General features: G+C 36.9%; 1 protein-coding gene across 1 annotated transcript in view; it reads left to right on the top strand.

Moving 5' to 3' along the window:
- CSMD3 (CUB and Sushi multiple domains 3) overlaps window positions 1-20,568 on the top strand; it is a 551,595-nt gene that overhangs the window by 335,976 nt on the left and 195,051 nt on the right. The gene's annotated exons all lie outside the window — the stretch shown is intronic.

Here is a 20,568-nt window from a genome sequence, read left to right as displayed (position 1 = left end):
AGATGTTCAAGCAAACAAATAATATGGTCAAAGTTACATTTTACAAGGTCTTTCAGATATTTACATGTATGGGTGATGGATTTGGGTTTCCCTAACTTTCACGTGCTTTACTGAAGTTAGGGAAACCTGTTGGGAAGGAGTTCTAGTATCCTACACAGAAGCTCATGCAGCAGAGCACTAAAATTGGAAAGGAGGGGACAGTTTTAAGAACTGAAGAATATTTGTGCTGGAGAGCTTCAGAATGTTTGATTATAAACTCCTTAACTTGTTCAAGTTACATGCAACAGCAGTTATTGCCAAGGAAGGTCCTGATTCCTGGAATCAACTTAGTAAAACATCTCCAGTTCAGAGGCAGATTCTTGGCTTCCCACACAGAATTCACAGCACTCCTCTTTTATGCTCTTCCACTGCTTTTATCTCATAGCCAGACCTCAGACCATTCCAAGAACCAACCTCCTCTTGAGTATATCGCATAGAGAACACAAGGAGAAATATTCACTGCTCCCATGGCATGTTCTCCAGGCTTCAGACGGGGAGGGTTCCAACTGAATGCACAGTCTGCAAATCATGGGAGAGGTCCAGGCTGAGAAAAAATTGCAGATTTTCAGCATATCAATGCTACTGAAAGCCACAAAGTTGGATGAGATAAGCACAGAAGTAAGGACAAATTGAGAAGAAGCCAAGCCCTGGGCCTCGCCAATGTTTAGAAATCTGGGAGGTAAAAAAGAGCCAGCAAAGGAGACTGGGAAGGAGAAGCCTGGAAGGCAGGAAAAAAACAAGTAGAGAGTGATGTCTTAGAGGCTAAGGGAAGAGAGTTTGGAGGAAAAACAAGTGATCCCTGCCCGAAAGGCTGCTGACAGCTTAAGTAAGATGAGTGGTCTGAATACAACAGCAATGCGGAAGGCATGGGGGACTTGACAAATGCAGTTTCAGTGAATGACAGGGTGGAAGTCTGAGAAAAAGGGAGAATCGCAGAGTGAATCCAGACAGCTCTCTTGAGGAGTTTTGCTGAAAATATCTGTGTAATGAAGTGGTAGCTGGAGGGAAATGTCGGATCAAGAGAGTTTTCTTCCCAACCCAACTTTTTATGATACATTTGGAAAAATATACCCCAAAGACAAAAGAATAGGATGTTGATATAGGTACCATCAAGGTTTAACAATTGTTGAAGTTTTTCATATTTGTTTTTACATTATTTGTTCTGCAGCATTTGAAAGTACATTGTATACATCAGATATTTCACCCCAGAATATTTTAATATTTATTTCTAAACATAATGCCATTCTCCTACATAATTGTAATAGTATTACTACACCTGGAATCCTTTAACATCCAGCCCATATTTAAATTTCCCTAAATATCCCCTAAAAGTCTTTTATAGCTGTTTTTTTGCAAATTAGGACCCAAATCAAGTCTCAAGATATTTGGTTTTGATTCATTAGTCTCTTTTTCCCCTGTAACACCTCTTTTTGAAGAGACTAGGACAGTGGTCACTTAAAATAGTTCTATATTCTAGATTTTTCCAATTGTTTCTTTGATGGGTCATTTAACTTATTCAGTTACACCACTCCCCTACTCCTAACCCCCTTGCTATTTGTCATGTAAACAGCAAGTTAGGTCTAAAGACTTGATTAGTTCCTGATTAAATATTTATTTTTTAAACCATAGTCCTTCATGGGTGATGCTTGTACATCATTAAGTGTTATACAAAAATCTAAATGTCTCACTATCATGGATGCTGTTTGATCACATGATTGAAGGTTGTGTGTTTTTTAAATAAGATAGCAGAAAAATTCAACGTATGTTAATGAAAATGATCCAGTGAGGGGGAGAAATTGATGTTGAGTAAAAATTGATGGTAAATTAATAGAGTGAGGTCATTGCATAAGCAGGACTAATGTACAAGCAGAGGGGCTGTACAATGTACAGTCCTTAGGTACATAGGTGCTCACCAAAGTGATGGATCCCAGGAGAGAAAAGCAGCAGATGTGGGCACAGACGCAGGAGGCGGGAGGATGTGGTGCTGTGCTAGTAGAAACCTGTGAGATGTTCTCTTTCTCTGCAAAGTAGGAGGCAGACTCAGTAGCTAAGGGGAGGAGACATTGCATCTTTGAGAAGAGAAATGCAGATGTGAAGTAGTCATAAGAGAGTGGGGGAGTGAATGGATTAGGAAATGTTGAAAGCACCAAGAAATAGGATGGTAGTTATGTCTGAGAGTAACAAGGGACCAGGAGTGTAAATTTAGCCAAGAAATATGGGGGGTGTGGTGGAGGGTTGTAATGATTTCAACAAGAGAAGTACAGTCTGGTAAAATGTGATTTGAAGCCTAGAATGAGGGAAGAAATAAGCAACCATGAGTAATAAGCAATCCTACCCCACCTCCAGGCCACGTAGGAATGGAGCACGGGAGGGAAGAGAGCCACTCCCTGAGAAGGCTGCAGAGAAAGCAATGAAATGAATAATATCAGTGCTGAGCACTTAATAATACGCCAAGCACTGATCCAAAATTATACATATATGTCATCCTCGCAGCAATCCTATGTAGGCCCTATTATTATAATCTTCACGTTAGAGATTCAGAAGCTGAGGCACAGGGAGATGAAATAAAATGCCATGCCATTGATAAGTGGACGATCAGAGATCATAGCTCTCAGTCTGATTTGGGGGCCTGTGAATTACTTTGAGCAGCTGCCTTTTTATGTAAAAATTATCCAAACCCAAATAGAGATCCAAATCATAGATTTGAAAGGAACTGAGGCCCAGAAGACCTCGTCGTAAGCTTGACTTCACTATATTAACTGTGATGTATGTAGATGTAATTACAGAACACTTGGGTATTGATACTCCCTTCTAGGATTTTGATAAAAACCTTTAACAACTAGTAGCTTCAGTTATTGCGTTTGTTCTGGCTTGAGTCCCCAACTTTCTCTACTCTCCTGCTTGTCTTGCCAATCCCAGTCATCTGCATCTATACTCCATGGTGGTCCAGACTGGGCTAGTAGCTTTTGGAGACAGATTTAGGTTTTGTAATACCTAAAGCTTAAGCTCTAAGAATTTGGGAGCCCTTCTAAGGAGAATAATGGGAAGTTACGGATATAAAATTAGGCACAGGGCCTTGGAAGGAACCCGTGAACGTGAGGGTGCCTGAAACTTAAGCCCTGCTGATAAATCTGGTTTGGGATGATTCCTGCTGATATTCGCATAGCAGAAAAGCAGCAGTTTCTCCTTTCTCAAAGAAACAATACTAATTCTTAAAATATAAGCCTTCTGTCTTGACTAGGGCTTAATAATCCTATTTCTATTCCTCTTTCTATTTCTGTTCCTAATTGCTATTTCTCAATTGGAGTTAACTCGAGAGCTCTAGGAAATGGGGGTTTCCTGGGTAATTCCTCCACAGCGTGCAAGTCCTCGGCTTTCACCAACCTTCCTTTCCTATCTGAATCCTATCGTTTGCCATGATATTAGGCAGGAAAATGTGTCTGTCTTTACACTGCTTTTTTTTTTTTTTAAACCCAGAGCACTTTCCTCAGTGGTCTTAACTCTCTCTGTTAGGAGGTCGTTTTTCCTTTTCTTGTACCTAATGAAGCGTGGGCCACTTTCCTGAGTTACTGCTGTTTAATCACGTCGGCTCCTGCCTGTACATAACTGGCCTGGTAGAATGACTGGCATTTCAAGTCCGAGGGTCTGGAATTAAGTCCTGACTTACTGCTCATTAGCTATGATGTCTTTAACAAGTCACTAGTACTCTGGCCTTAATAACTTGTGTTCGAAATAGGTATAAAGTTAGGGAGAGAAAATTGTATGGAAGAACATGTTGTAAAATAAGAGAGTATGTTTTCCTCTGCATTTGCTAGTTATTTACAAGGAAATTTAAATTAAAATTTACAAGGAAAAATTTGCTGTAAATAAAGTTCCCATAGAGCTGCAGCTTCATTAAACTACTTGGGGGAAGGGGGGGTGTCAAAGCCAGCGTCTTGTAGCTGAACCATTTCTTTCTTTGACCTAAGCCTTCCTTCCAATGCTTGCCTTTGTAGACTCAGCCAGAAGCATTTGCAGGTAATCTGGCTGAACCCTCAGTGTGGGAGCTCTTTGGTAATAAGGCATTCCTGATGCACAAGTAACTGCTTTATCCAAGATGAACCCAGTGCTCCAAGGAGCTGAAGCTACATGGGTTTCAGCAGTTGTAGCAGTAGGTGGGGCCCCCATTTAGCACTCCCCTCCGGCCCCTGGCCCACCGCCCTGTCTCCTCCTGACCACATGTTGAGTCTTAGACTTTTTCTCCCTGACCTTTGGCTTCCACCAGGATCACTCCAGTTTTCAGGCTCTTTTTTAGGTGTCAGCCTCAAAGGCAGAGTTAAAATAAAGGGCTGGTGGATATCAGGTTTCATTACCTCTTTTCTCAGGAATTATTTCTGCTCCTATATATAAATACATGGATGCAAAGAAATACACAAAGGAGTGGTCCTGGTCAACCCCACAGGCAGCTGCCATCATGTGTGCTGAAGGAAAGGAAGGGTAAATTTCTCTCCACACCTACATTGAGTTGAAGGCCAGAAACAGCCTGTTAAACACATACATGTATTTAAGTTTCTCAGTGAATTTCTGTTGCATGCATCATTTATGTTATTCTGAAGGTTTGGGAAAGAAAGGAGTCCCCCATGTACATCGGGATAGATAGTAAAAATCTTAATCGTTGAAGCCAACTGGTCAGTGTAATGGTCCTAGGATTTGACTCATAGGGATCCAGAGAAAGGATAGATAACCTGCACACTTCCTGGCTGTGGAATTTATTTAACATAATCTGAAATTTGAGTTTTCAACCTTCAAGGATCAATGAAATGTGTTCTTTTAAATAACAGAAGAGAGACTCCTTATTCTGTGAAGTAATTACAGATTTGAAACTCCTGCCTGCTTTACTAATGAGCCCAAATATTTTTAGCTATTGCAAGTTGCTTTTTCTTATGCATATTTACACATAATGTGTGCCACATTGCAAAAGATTTCACCTGCCCTTTAAACCCTAATTCATGCTCTCCCCTACTCTGGTTTAATAATGGCGTGGACCAGAAGTATGCATGTTTAGAGAAGTATTATTTTTTTAATGTGAAGAAAAATGAAATTATCTGGCTTCCTTTTTAGCATAGGTGTTAGTATTTTTCCTAAAAAAAAAAAAAAAAAAAAAAAAAAAAAAAGTCTAACTCAATATTCTTTTCTCCTTATGCTCGAACAAGGAATATCAAGCTTATATAGATTAATGTTCATCTACTCCTACCCTAACTACACATAATCCATATGATTTTGTTGTGAAGATTTTGTGCTGTATTACTCTCAGATCTTTCAAGGAAAACATGCGTGTAAGGAAACAGCTTTACTGTGTAGTGAGTGCCCTGATGAGCTTGCACATGCCAGGAAGGTCATGTGTGTGAGGCCTGTCTGCAGTCTGACCTGCCACTTGGTCGAATGTGCTGGGGCTCCTTCTGGAATAAGGGATTGATAAGCAGCCTGGTGAAGTGTTGTAACCAGGCTGTGTCTCACCCACGTCCCTAGTTCCAGTTGAGCACACACGACGACTGCTGCTCCTCTCTTAGGGCACATTTTCAAGCTTCTGTAGAAGCCTTTGCTGCTTCTTGGCTGTAATTTAGAGGGAGCTCCTGAATGGCATAGTGACCTAAAACCCATGTCTGTCACCTGGCCTCTTTGATTTGGTGTCATCCTGTGGGAAAAGGGACATAGGGAGGTGACATTATGCTCATCTTGTGTTTCCTGTCTGTGTGAGTGACGAACTGAATCCATCTGGCTTGCTCTCTCATGGAAGGGTGCGAGCCAACCTATCCAACTGCAGTAGTGGCTTTGTGGCTTTATCAGCCATCGCACCGCTACTGAGGGCTGACTGCTTGACCATTTGACAATGACATAACTCAGAACAGTGTTGAGTTCAAGCATTCAAGAAATGCCTCCAGTTTACTTATCTTACAGGGTAGGAGTCCTGTGTAGTGCGATGAGAACACTACATGTAATAGGCATTTTCAAGGTACGTATGTTGATGTCATATATTTCCATGTCTTTAGGGCAACCCTAGAAAATATTATACATGAGGTAAAACACACAATAATAGATATCATTTGTTAAATGTAGGACAGACACAAGGCTCTGTTCCAAATGCATTTCATGGGCTAGCTTCTTTAACCCTCACTAGGACACCGAATTCGGTGCTATAGCCTCACTTCCTAGATAAAGATTCAGGGGACCGGCTTGCCTGGTGTCAGAGCCCAGGTGAGAGCCCGGGTACCCCAACCTGAGATTCGCTCTTAATTCCTGTGTTATAGTGGGCCTCTAGTTAGTGGATGTCATGTTCCCAAACATTACCATTTCAGGGGCAGTTCAAAGAAAGTCCATGGTCACTTTTCATAGAAATGATTCTAAAATTAAATAAGCAGAAAATACATTTTCTTTCCTTAATTCCAGAGGTAATAAGTGGATGGTGCCTTCCAGTGAAAACAACGCTGGTACTTATTTCACTTTTTCATGGACAGATTTATCTAACAGAATTTATCTAACAGACTACGGTCACTGTTCCTTTGTTAAATTTTGTTTATACTAGCTCCAGCATCCCTAAGGACAACAGATATATGCCCATAACCCTGCCCCAGGATACCAGCAATTTTTTCATATAGCTCATAATATATAGGTTACAAATTTGTCTTCCTTTAAGAGCCAGTTTGGTACAGCCTATTATAGATTTTGCAAGTAGTAGTTACATTACTGGTTAAATTTTATGGTAGGGACATTCTATATCTTGTCCAAAGTGACTAAAAATCTTTTATTTGAACCTTTTTGCTTCATGGTAAGATACTTTTCTGCATGTTTTTAGGCACCAATTACTGTGCTTTCTTAACTATCTGGAAAGATCAACAAACTCTCAATTAAAATTTGCAGGTTCAGTAATTTTATGACTACCTCTATGAGCACTTAAAAAGGTATTTTAGGAGATGTGTTTAGGTTTTATTGGTAGGTTAACTCTTGGGAACATAAGCCCATATTTGTTTGACTTTGTCAGATGCCATATACTGTCATGATTCAAAGCTCTTAAATTAATCTCATCTACTATGGGTTCTGACAGTTCAAGTTCATGTGTTTTATGATAGCATTTGGTATGCTCCATTTTGCATGATAAAAAAGATTTTACCACTTTTAAATTTCAGCTCCAAATTTTTTGAAACTTGATTTGTTGTAGGTCTTTGCAAAACACATAATTATTATTTTTTGATAAATCAAAATATATCATTCAAAAGAACTTTAAAGTGATAAAAATTATGGCCATCCAAATAATCAGTAAATGACATATTTGTAGTATATTTTATAGAATAGCACGCTTTGAAGTGTTACCTGAATTTTATGCTCAAAAAAACTTAAATAGCCCTCTTCTAATAATAAGCCATCAATTCTCAAATGAAAACATAAAAATCCCACAAATATTTGTGTAATATTATTTTAGTTTAAAATCAATTTTTTATAGAATTTTTAAGTTTTTAAATTTGTTGATTTTAGAGTGAGTGAGGAAGGGGGAGACAGAGAGAGAAAGAGAGATTAATTTGTTGTTCCACTTGTTTATGCATTCATTGGTTGATTCTTATATGTGCCCTGACTAGGGATTGAACCTGCAACCTTGGTGTATTGGGATGACACTCTAACCAACTGTGCTACCCAGCCAGGGCTAAAATCACTTTTTTGATTATGATCTTTTAAAGAAATTTGGGACATTAAGTAATCTCTTATGCAAGTTATAAAGTCCTTAATTGTCAAAAGTTATATCTAAATTTAGTTCTTCTGTTCTATACTTGTCAATTTAATTGAAATTATATATGGTGTAAATGACCATTAGCAGGTTAATGCAATATAATATTAGGCTCCAAAGGGCTGTTTTCAATTTTTATTCCATTTTTAAATTTCAATTAATTATTTTAATATAGCCTAATTTGCATTGCGTTCTGGTCCTGTCAGTGAGTGCTATGTGCTTGACTTCTATAATTCTAATTACAAAACACACTGTAACTAATATTTAGACAAATTCAGATTACAATTAGAGCAAGGCTGTATTACTACTAAATTACTACTATGATGGCTGCTACTACTACTTGTCATTTATTGAGTAATTACTGTATGCTGAATTTGGTTCTAGACAATTTAAGTTTATAATTTGTAATTCTCACTACTATAGGAGAGATTTTACTTTGTTCACTGGTAAAGAAACTGAGGCACTAGGGTAAATAATTTGACAAAAGTCACTTGACTTGTAAGCTGCAAAGCCAGATTTTGAAGGCAGGTCAGTTTGAGTCCAAAACCCACTTTCTTTATGTACAGAGTTGTCATGTGAAGGGGCAACTTGGATGAAGCCTCCATGGGAGTCATTTATCTGGTGAAGTCCCCTGATTCAAAACCAGATTGTAGGATATGAACTCAGTTTTGAGAAACCCTTTCAGTGGATTTACACATGCCAGACAAAATTGATTATATAAATGCCTCCATTTATTGGAAGAGGGATATCTTTTATTCCACTGATCACAATATCATGTTTTTCCTGACATCAGGTTTCCAGGGATTCCAAATCAGTCATCAAAGATTGCTTGGCAGCCTAAGGGTCAGAACAAAATTTCCTAGAAGGATATTTCCATGATTGTAGTTTCCAATGTCACCTTTCCCAGCTGTCTCATCCCAACACTCACACGTACACAGGGTAACAAAAAGCTTTAGGGCAAGCTGAAAACAGCTGTCACAGAGGCCCTGTGTATCTGTCTGTTCCAGGGACAGCTAAATTCTTTTTTTTAGAATTTCATTTTCAGACTTACAGTTAACTATTTCCTTCTAAAATATTCTATTTCAAACCAAGAGCTATACAAAGTTAGGAATTAGAATTATTTTTAATTTAAACTTCATTTCCTACATGCCTCTTAGGTGTCTGTCACCAGGATTGGAATCTTGAGTGTTTCAAAAACCTCTTAAGAACCAATTTAGTACACAAATGGTACCTTTCATACACGGCTGCTAATTCATTTTCCAGATGCTTATGTTTAAATTTTTTAAGTACTCCACTGTTGTTATTCTCATGGTTCAGCATACAAATTAGTTGTTGGGGTAATTTATTTCCTAAACTTATTTATTATAAATTTTGGATAATTATAAATGTAAAGAGGAAAACATCTCTATTCACATTTACTGGTGTTAGAAAATGACAAATGGCCTTATTAAATATATATTTTTTAAGTTTGAACCTAATTTGAGAAGAATATAGATCCTAATTTAAGATTAGTACTCCAGTGGACTATTTCAGTTAATGCAGATTTACTGAGTGTACATTTAATAATAGCCACTCTGGGCCGAGCTCTGTGCTGGGTAATTGAGATATAGTGTCCTATGTTAATGATAAGTTCCTTGACTTTAGAGAGCTAGCAGTCTGAGAAAGATATAAACAGGTAAACAGGCATTTTTAATAGAGCATGATAAATGCTCTAAAACAGGAGAGGCTTCCCAGAGGAAATGTTCTGTAATTGAGACTAAGGGATGAGCAGGCATTAATTACATGAGGGTTGGGGGGAGAATGTGTGTGAATGGAAGAGAAAATATTCTATTGAGGGGTAACAGCTTCTACAAAGTCCAGTGTCAAGAAAAATAATACATTATGTTAGTATAAGTATTGACAAACTTTCTGCTGTTGTTCGCTGAGATAGGGTGCAAAGAGGGCACAGAAGACCGTTGATTGGAAAGATCAAGTAAATAACTTCTGCTTGAAAATTTGAGCTGTGTATAGTGTGTGTATGTGGAGATATGTGATAGACAGCAGGATACAAATCTGGAGCTGGGTAAAGAGAACTAGATTGGAAATACAGATTTAGGAATCATAATTTTTTAAAATTATTTTTCAGTTGCATTTGACATACAATATTATATTAGTTGCAGGTATACAGCATAGTGATTAGGTATTTACATGCCTTGCAATGTGATCACCTCAGTAAGTCTAGTACCTGTCTGACACCATACATACTTATTACAAAATTATCGACTGTATTTCCTATCTGTACATTGCATCCCTATGATTACTTTTATAACTGGCAATTTGAACTTCTTAATTCCTTCACCTTTTCACCCAGCCCCCCAACCTCCTACCATCTTGGAATCATCAGTTTGCTTTCTGTAACTGTGAGTCTGTTTCTATTTTGTCCGTTCTTTTATTTTGTCCTTTAGATTCCATCCTATTTCTCATGCAAAGCATAGTGTACCAAAGGATGTCAGCTGTTAACAGTTACAACTAAGGGGGAAGGTCATGCAATATCAAAGTAAACATAGATTACAATCTATTTGGCGCACAGCTTTGAAATTAAGAGATTCTTTATCAATTTTAATTGAAATATTTACACATTTTAAAATTTTATATAAAGTGAAGACTTATTAATGGTTGAATTATTAAGATACTTCAAATTTGTGTAATTCTAATGTATATAAAATGAAACTCCATGCACATGACCTGCTACAAGAAGATTTTCTCCCCTTAATTTTGATTACAGAAAAAATTTTTCTTTATTTTTCCATAAAGAAATTTAAGCAGCAAGGAAAGTAACAAAATGGAAGCAAAAACCCTTATCATAATATTAACAGTAGTGGAGAAAGTAGGAATAAGGAAAGAAAGAACATAGTAAACACTAATAAGAGAAAAACAAAGGCACCTTTAGGTGACAATATGCTGGAAAACCACTCAAAGCATGTTTATAGAGATCATTTTATTTCAGTCAGTTTAGAACACATGGACTTTACAGCTTAAATTTTTGTTCAGTGTTTGTAGTTGGGAATGTCTAAAAATATATACTGCAGGATCGCAATGTGTTAGTCCCTCTTTTATAAATGTTTTCAAAAGAACTCTGATCCACAACTCGGCTCCTAACTCCTCTGCTTTAGAATCAGGACTGTTGCTGTTGAGAACTCAAGAGGGACTAGTCACCACTCTCCAGCTGGTCCGATGATACATAATCTCCGCGAGTTAACCCATACTGCAACCCCTCCTTTAAATTCTTATTATTTCTTAGTTACAACCTATTAAGGTACAAGACAGAGAATATACAGCTACAATACAGGGCGAATGATCTTCAAGGACTCTCCAACCCATTCACTGATCCTGAGAAACTGATGTGTTGAAGATCAGGGAAGTGGAATGGAATAGTTTCTTATACACATTCATAGGGGCCTTAGTTCCCTTAAAATAAAAACTCCAGTGTTCATATACCTGTTATACCTGATTACGATGCCTCTTTAGACCATAAGGTACATAACGAGATATGATATTTCTTAGGAAATCCATTGGTATTTTATGATTGTTTCACCATATTGTGCTTCATGCCTTCAAGACATGATTAAGTTTCACTTTCTCTGTGTGTTTTTCTTAACTTCCACAGGAAAAATTGGTTATACCGTTTACAGTGCTCCCATCAAACTTGTTCATAATGGTTTTTATAGCACTTAGCACATCACATGGCATTTATCCCTTAATTGATCTATTTCAGTCTTCTCTACTCCCAGCAAATACCCTAGTGCCTGCTATGTACTAGAATTTCTATGCATCCATCATGTTTAAAATGTAATATTTTAATTTAAGGTGCTATATTTTAGATGCTTGGATTTTTGTCACTTAAGGGAAATTTAAATTTCTTGTGACAAATTATCTATTCTGTATGCTGTCTGGTCGTCCAACAGACTCAAGAAAGCATGTTTGAATTTCATTTTATTAGTTAGAATCCATAATGAGAATATAAATGACTCAACATGTGTTGTTTCCAGCAACAAACACCACACTAGTATCAATGATTCATATCTAGTTTGAATGGAAAAGCTGTCTTCAAAGGCAATATTCTGTTAAGAAACATGCCTTGGAACCAAACATACAGCTGGCACTATCAATACTGAGCTATTTTTCTTCTGATTGTATTATTTTTAAATTTCATTGTGAGTGTGTGTGTGTAATCCTCAGTGCCCATTCCCAAACTGGACTACTCTTTTCCGAAGATAATTTTGTCTGTCTTTTTGCTATTAATATAAAGAAAAGAGTAAGTGATTAGTACATTAAAGTGGGAAAACTCAATATGCTTCGCTTCCTTGGATTAATTTGGTACATTCCATAGAATGTAAATACTCCCCATGATTCATATAAGGAATGCTTGGAAAGGTGTTAAGCAACCAGAAGGAGTACCTGTGGCATGTATGTAGTCTAGGGTTGGTACTCTAGCTACTGATTTTTGTGTTCACAGATGTAAAGTCAAGGGTTATCTGCATTAAAAGTGGCTTTTCTCAGTGATTCTCTCTCTTCATGAACCTTTAGAATTTGAGCTAAAATTTCCCATTTTGAGGAGTTATTTAAAAATTCTTAAATTGTTAGCATGTTGATTTTGTTTTTCTTAATTTGCATAGTAAATCCTCTGACATCTGAAAAACTCAGAGTAAATCCTATTAACTATTGTTATTGCTTTCATGCCCTTCGTATGTGGAGCTTTTCATATATTTGCAGAGTAATTAAATTCTATTAGATGAATTATATCTTGTTCTTGTTTTCTACAATTACTACTTCTCAAATTTTATTCCAAGGATAACTAATTTATTCTTATTACCCCTACTCCCTTTTTATTGAATTAACAGTGTTTATTGAGCTTTCACAGGATCTAAAAATGTACATTCAAATCTTGAGATATAAGAAATATTATTAGATGTTGCCTTACTCTCACTATATTTACGGCTACAATTTGGTTCTTTTCACTGAAGTAGCTCACTGGGAAATATAAAACTGTTCCTACTGGATTATTTTCTCTTGCCTCATAACAATTAATGAAAATATATTTAAAAGGAGTAGCACTATTTGTATACAAACATTTTTGATACAGCATCGATAATTATTATAATACTATTATTTTACCAGTTGAGTTTTTAAAAAGTAGTCAAAGGATAACATATATGCTTTAAAAATCTTATTACACACCAATTACTGCCTTGGCCTACTATGCAGTCTTCAAAATATTATGAAAATGAAATAATCTATTCTAAGCAATATCACATTTTTTCACTGAATTTTTAAATGAGTTGCCTGAAAACAACTGTAGAATTTGTTGCTATATTCTTGTAGCATGTTTTTCTTACATATATTTTGTTCTACAGTAGAAATCACAGTGTATGTGGAATTTAAATCTGTGTCTTCACTTTTAACATTAAAAATCACAGATTTTCACAAGTTGCGTCTTTATTAGGATACTACATTATTAAGTCTTTAGATTCAGAGATGGATTTTGAAAACCTGCTTAGCCTACATTTCTGAAGTGTTGTAATATAAACATCATCAAATGTATTTAAATTTACAGCTAACCTAAATCAATCAATCAATTATCCAAAAATGTCAATAAAAATCCCTTCCTTCAGCCTTGGCTGGTGTGACTCAGTTGGTTGGAGCATTATACTGTGCACCCAGGGGTGGCAGGTGCCATTCCCAGTCAGGGCACATGCCCAGCTTGTGGGTTTGATCCCCAGTTGGGGCTTGTGCAGCAGGCAACCAATTGATGTTTCTCTCTCACATCCCTCTCTCTCTCTCTCTCTTGCAAACTCAATTAAAAACAAAAAACACTTCCTTCAAACCTGTGTCACCCCTGGTTATCCTTGTATCTCTCTACCTTCGTTTATAGTCAGTATCATTAAAGACACTGGTTTACGTCCTTTCTTCCGCCTGTTATTACCCAAAGCAAAGCACTCTTAGTATTCATCTTAATTGAACTCCCTCTGACATTTAACACTACGGACAGTTTTGTTTTTTGTTCCTTGAAACTATGGCATCCCTACTCTTCCATGATACCACTTTCTTTGAATGTTCTTTGTCTCCACCTCCATGGATTCTGGTCTTAGTTTGCTGTTCTTCTCAATCCATATGTGTTCTCTGGGTAAATCCTTTGTGGCTTAAAATATTAATCCCATGACCAGAAGTATGTCTGGTTACTTAGGCGGACTTTTCAGCATGTACAAAATTAAGTTTATCAACATAACCAAAGTCATGCCTCTGCATGTCTTCTCTATCTTTCCCCACCAGCCCCGTCCCACATCCAACTAGTCCCCAGGTTCTACAACTTTTACTTTCAGTCTCCTCTCTTTCCATAGTAAGTTCAAGCCCTCACCATCTTCTGTTTGATACACTACAATAGTCTTCTCTAGGGTTTTCTTCCTCTAAGAACCCAGGGATATAATCCATTCCCCATACTGCTGCGCTAGGGTTTTCTCAAGTCTGATCTCTTAAAGCTCTTCAGTGGATCTTCAGTATCTAATGGTAAAACCTGAATGACTATTATATATTACTTTTAACATTTTCGTTTTCTTAGAGACATGTAAATTAATAATGCCTCTTACAACCAATGGTGCTTTAATTTGATGAAATACAGTCGAAATTTAATTTGGAACATAATGGGCTCAATCAGCTAGGAAAAAAACTAGAAAAAAATCTAAAAAATAGTCAGTTTCACATATATGACAGAAAGAAATGGTTAATTTGGATTTGAAAGCTTGAATCCACCCCTCTCCTATATGAACATGATCACATATTACCGTTATTTTTCCATGGGTAAGAGTTAAACATATGGAAGATATATTTCTACTTAATGCTACACCTTACTTGACTTAGCATACCATATGTCTAGGTTTGAAAACTAAGTTTTTTGAATAATCCGAGTCAAGTTTATTTTAACTGTTTTTATAAAACAATTTAAAATAACCTGTGGTGCTATGTAAATAACATGAAAGAAGCAATTCAATTGCAATGCAAATTCTTAAAAGTAACTGCGAACTTCACTCATCATAGACATTTTTCAAATTTTCCAACCAAATTACAGAAGAGCATTTTTCCAGTTTATCTGAAAACATATGACCATGTGTAAACAATAGATGCTACCAGATTTTCCTACCCCAGTAATGAAGATTAATGATGCATGGGCTTGCCTGATTTTCAGTACACAAGAAAAAATTGAAATTCAATGGATACGCCCGCTCTCTTGCATTTCTCACTGTAGCAGTGACTCTTATCACCAGATTCCAGTGTACATATCTCCCCTGTTCCAGTCCAACTAAGGCCACATTTATCAACATATTATATTCAACTCAGCAAAGAGTTTCATATTGGTAACTCAAATATATTTCTTAATCTGTTTGTTTAAATGAAAGTATTTTATATGAACATGATTTGTTTTTCACAAAATAAAGGCATCATAACAAACAGAAAAAATATTTATATTTTACAGAGTACTGAAGGCCTATTCTCCAAAAACTATTTTCCTAATACTCTACTAAATTATGTAATATTTTAATATATTATTAGTTTCTCTGATTTAAAGATGACCTCACCATTCAAATCAGAGAGAAGAGACATTATCACCTGTCAATACTTTAACATTGATTATTTTGTAGGAAATCCACAGGAATAGCGTTAGGCTTTAAAAGTCAGTGATCAGTTATCAAGAGCATGAAATTCATTCTAGATCAAAGCATGGAGGAAACGGATGCTGAGCTTATGTTCAGGCAGGGGAAAATGTGCTTACCTCGCTTCTAGAAAACATGGCAAGCCCTGAAGCAAGAGTTTTCTAACCCAAAATCTCAACAACAACAAAATTATGAATGTACCTCATTGAACCTTCTCTAGTCTTTATCTCCTGCAACCAACTTTTATAAAGATGAAAGTATTTGACCACCATGAGAATAACAACCTGCTTAGACCTAGTGACATCTCCTTTCATATACACCCAAGAAAGACATTTTTTCCCCAACCATACCAGATAAACAACAAAAGAAATCCTCCTCCTGAGAGACCTACCTCTAGCTCAACCTTTGCACAAATAAAGCCTCTCCTACACTGGGTCTTTTTACTTCTCAATGTGTTGCCTCCTCCCCCCAAAATAATGTTTTCAGAAATGTCCCTCCTATTTGGGGTATTTCCCCCCCAACCTATATTCTCCCATCGCCCTTAATTTACTAAGTTCAGTCCTCCAGAGAAGCCTTGACTTCACTCAGAGCAGGTCAGACCTCCAAGTTATATGTTTTCACAGACCATAGATGTCCCTCAGTTCCCGTGGGGCTTGGTTCTAGGACCCCGAGGATATACAAACCCATGGATGTTGATGCAGTATTTGCATATAACCTCTGCACGTCACCCCATATACTTTACATAATCTCTGGGCTACTTACAATACTTAGTGCAATGTAAATGCTGGATAAACAGTTGTTGTACTATATGGTTTAGAGAATTATGACCAAGCAAATGTCTGTGCATGTTCGGTACAGATGCAGCCACCACAGACCTAACTACACAGTACAGGTCAGCAACCTTTGCATAAATATTTTCCTCATATTTTCAATGTGAGGTCTGTTGACTCTGTGAGTGTGGAACCAGTGAATACAGAAGGCCTACTGTATATGCATATTGGAATGATTATATAGTAAATATGTCTTTGCCTCTGGAAAGTAAGTTTTCTGGATGTCAACAGGGTACCTCCTGTGCCCAGTATTTGTTAAATAAATGAATTTATTTTTCCAGTTCAGAGCATGCTGTTATCTCCCTCTAGCCACTTTGACTCTCTTAGTATGCGTTCCTTACCAAGGCATCCTGTTAAGCAAATACATAAATTGTTTATATTAGAATGCCCTGACAGCCTTGTTCTTGTCATGACAGATGTTTCCCACACGTACGTTACTTCATATGTGCAGTTTGCTACAGCACCTCCCTGAGAGCCTGGCACTGCCCTGATGCAGTGAGTCCCAGATTTAGGTCTGTTTAGTTACAGCTCATGCAGTTCATAAATGTCACTATGGCTGGAAGGGGATGACTGTTTTCAATTCACCTTTGCCACCTAGATTTCCAGGACTTCCTTTACTCAAATTCCTTTTCCCCGTGCGGCTGATGTTGTTGTATGTCCCTGTATCCCCCTAGTGTCAGCTAACCATCCCTCTCTCTGGGGCTAGCTGTTCCACTGATAGTTCTTTTTCTTGGATAACTTGAACATGTCTTGAGAACATTCGATCACAGTTTGCCCGTAGGCACATCTCCTCATTTAAGTATGATTTGTGAACACTTGCTCTTCCCTTCATGTCATATACAACGAAAATGTGTAGTTGCGGTATTTTTCCTGGACATTCATGAACATTGCAGCCATGACCGTTGTTTGTGAGAATTACCCCTGATATTTCAGTGTGACGTTATGTCATAAACCATCACGGCCACCTGATGCTCAAGAGATCCATAGCAGTATAATTCCATATGAAGTCATTTTTTTTCTTTATTTGGTCCCGGAAATCACATCTCTTGGTATTTGAGGTGGTGTTTACATGCAGAGAAGCATGTACAGAGGCCCAGAGTATGAGACTCTGGCAGAGGTTCCCAGGAGAGAATGATGAATAATAGCTAGAAAGCTAGATTGTGTTCACATGGCAAATAGCCTTGTGTGACACTCCATGCACTTTGACTTGCTGGTGGTGAGTATATTTTAGGCGGCAAGTACAAGATCAGATTTGCATTTGGAAAATATCATTGTGTCATCTTATTACACAACAGAGGAAGAAGCATGTTCCTTGCTAGACTTGGGCATATGGTCAAACTGTGCAAAGTTTGTTGTTAATTTCAACATAGATCTTGTTCAGTTCCAGTTGGCAAGTGAGGTTGCTGTAGCTGAAGTGCAGAAAGAGCTCATACAAGGCAAATGTTAGTGCTACACTGGGTACAGGGAAGCCAGTGTTTGCTATATTTTAAAGTCAGAGATAAAATCAAGGATGAGCTTCCACATAAAAATAAATTCTTTATTATCACCTAGCTCCTGGAGTTTGTTTTTGTGGTTACAAAAGTTCCTCCTTAGACTGTTAGTAGATAATTTATTTTATTAACACCCCTATTGAAAAAAATTAATTTGTTCACTTTCCTGTATATATAAGTAGAACATTATGAACAGATTTTCATTTTTTATGTTTCAAAATCTTCCTTTCAAATGAGATAATCAGTCTGAACATTTACAATTATGTATAATAGAGTACAGATTTATGCATTATGTGTGGGGTAAATGCATTCTGACCTCCAGGACATACCCCAGCCCATATAAACTAATCCTCTTGATTTTTAATAGAATGTTTTTAAATAGTGTGTGCAGAAGTTAAAGTAAAAAGAAAAATGTGACCTTGTACATCAATATATCTGAAATTGTCTCTATTTGTACCAGTTGCACAGGATAATTATTAATAGTGCCTCCTATCATGCTAAAAAAGTATTTAGATTAACACTATGTGCAATGACAGATGTAAATCCTAGCTCTGATACACTCTGTTTGACTTTAGCAAGAAAGCTCACTTTGATGCCTTCATCTATAAAACCCAAGAAAAGAGCTCATTCCTTGCAAAGTTGTGAGGAATAAATGTAGAGTTGTCTTCACAGGTGTGAAACACATGTAGTTATACAGGGCTCCATGCTGAGAAGGTCCCTGGGCTTGGTTTACTCCTCTATTGGTCTCCTGAAATTCTTAAAACATTTCAACAAGGGTCAGTGCATTTTCATTTTGCACTGGGCTCCAAAATTTACAGTCATCCCTGATTAAATGAGAAAGATGCTAACTTAATTCAAATTTTCTTTCTTAATTCTTTCATTCTGGTTTAAGTCCTGATTTCATTTCACCAAATAGGAAAACCATTTTTATCCGTTTTAAACCAAGTGAAATATTAATATAACAAAAGCAGGTTATTTTTCATGTAAAAACAAACCTCCTTAAAATTATACCGTATAAGTCTAATAATGTTTATGGCAGAAGATATCACCTGTTCAAATGTTGAGAACTTAACAAAAAGGTATTAGTATATTTTAAAGGGTAGTTGAAATAACTTTTTACTGAGCAAAGTCTCAGTTTATACCAGCTGTCAAAATAATTTAAATATCATAAGTGACTGTCTAAAATTAGAGGAGTCCTCTGGCTTTTCACACATAAATATCTGTCTATACCTGGGGAGTCACATTAGGACAATATAAGTCTCCTAAACTCTTTTTCTGTGTGTATAACGTGATGCCAGCGTTATTAGTATTTATACTCTCTTCATAATGGTAGCTCTAATTTATTAAGCTGTTGTCGTATGCCAGCATTTTGCTAATGCTCTGTATTTTCAACTCATACACACAAAAACTAAGCATCCATCTGAGGAGGGTATTATTATTTCTATTGTAATAATAATACTGTTGAGGCTTAAGAGAGAGAATAAATAACTTGCCAAAGATACACAGATAAAGGATAGTGCTTAATTTTGAAAACTAAATCTCTGAAGTGTAAAGTTTGAGCTCTTAATATGTCTTTTGCAAGCTGGCATCAAAAACATATTGTCAGGCCCGAGCTGGTGTGGCTCAGTTGGTTGGAGCGCCATCCCATACACCAAAAGGTGGCAGGTTCGATTCTCGGTTAGAGCACATGCCCAGGCTGTAGGTAGGTTCAATCTCCGGTTGGGGCGGGCAGGTATGGGAAGCAACAGATCCATGTTTCTCTCACACTGATGTTTCTCTTCTCCCTAAAAACAAACAAACAAACAAACAAACAAACAACGAAAACATTATCAGAACCCCATGATTCAATACCATCATTTAAAACTGTTTGCATGCTCTAATATTCAAACTGGTAAAAATATATTTGCATTGTGGATCATCTGTATGATCCACTACATTTGTCTTCATGTCCCCACAAGCACACGAAGATTCTAATGAGCTAGTGAGAAGGAAATGAGGCAGATTTAACATTTAAATGATTCTTCCCACTAAGTGAAGGACACATGGTGTCATGTCACACTGCAGATGAAAGTCTCTCAGCAGTTCAGAGAGGGATAAGATGAGGGAGAATTGAATCATTACACAGCAAAGTATAATTAAAGGCACAGCAAACTCCAAAAGCCAGTCCTCCAGCAGCTGGTTCTTTACCCACATTGCCAAGGGCAATTTAATTTCAGCGAAGCAAAACCTTATGCCACATTGGATACGTGTTGCTATTTTCAGTCTTATTGTTTTTGAGTTTTGCTCCTGTATTTGTAAACTCATTTTGGTATTATAATTGTGTACTGCTAAAAGCATAAGGACATAACTATTTTTATGCTTGAACATATTTATGTAACATTTAAATAATTTAAATCAGTATTGGGACTCTGTAAGGTTTTGTTTTGTTTTACTTTTACCTTGAACAGGCTTGGAGGAACTGGGTTGGGCTACACATCTTGGTGTGACTGGTTGACTTGGAGCATTACATCATTAGTTTTTATCATTTTATACTATGTTGATATTCTACTGATTGCGCAATCTTGATCAATTTCATTTCCTCATTAGGCTTTTTTCTTTTGCCTTATTTTTGTTAATGTTTAATCATTTAAAAGGTAAAGCGATTCGTTGTTCACTTTGTTGTATACTTCCTGTGACTATTCCCATGAATCATTATTTTTAAAAATCTTATTTCTGGAAAATAGTTAAAATATTTAAAAAATATAAGAAATGTATAACTCCCCCTGGCC

Source organism: Miniopterus natalensis, chromosome 16, assembly GCF_054644295.1.
Source record: "Miniopterus natalensis isolate mMinNat1 chromosome 16, mMinNat1.hap1, whole genome shotgun sequence".
Classification (NCBI taxonomy): domain Eukaryota; kingdom Metazoa; phylum Chordata; class Mammalia; order Chiroptera; family Miniopteridae; genus Miniopterus; species Miniopterus natalensis.
This window is presented reverse-complemented; position numbering and strand designations above follow the sequence as displayed.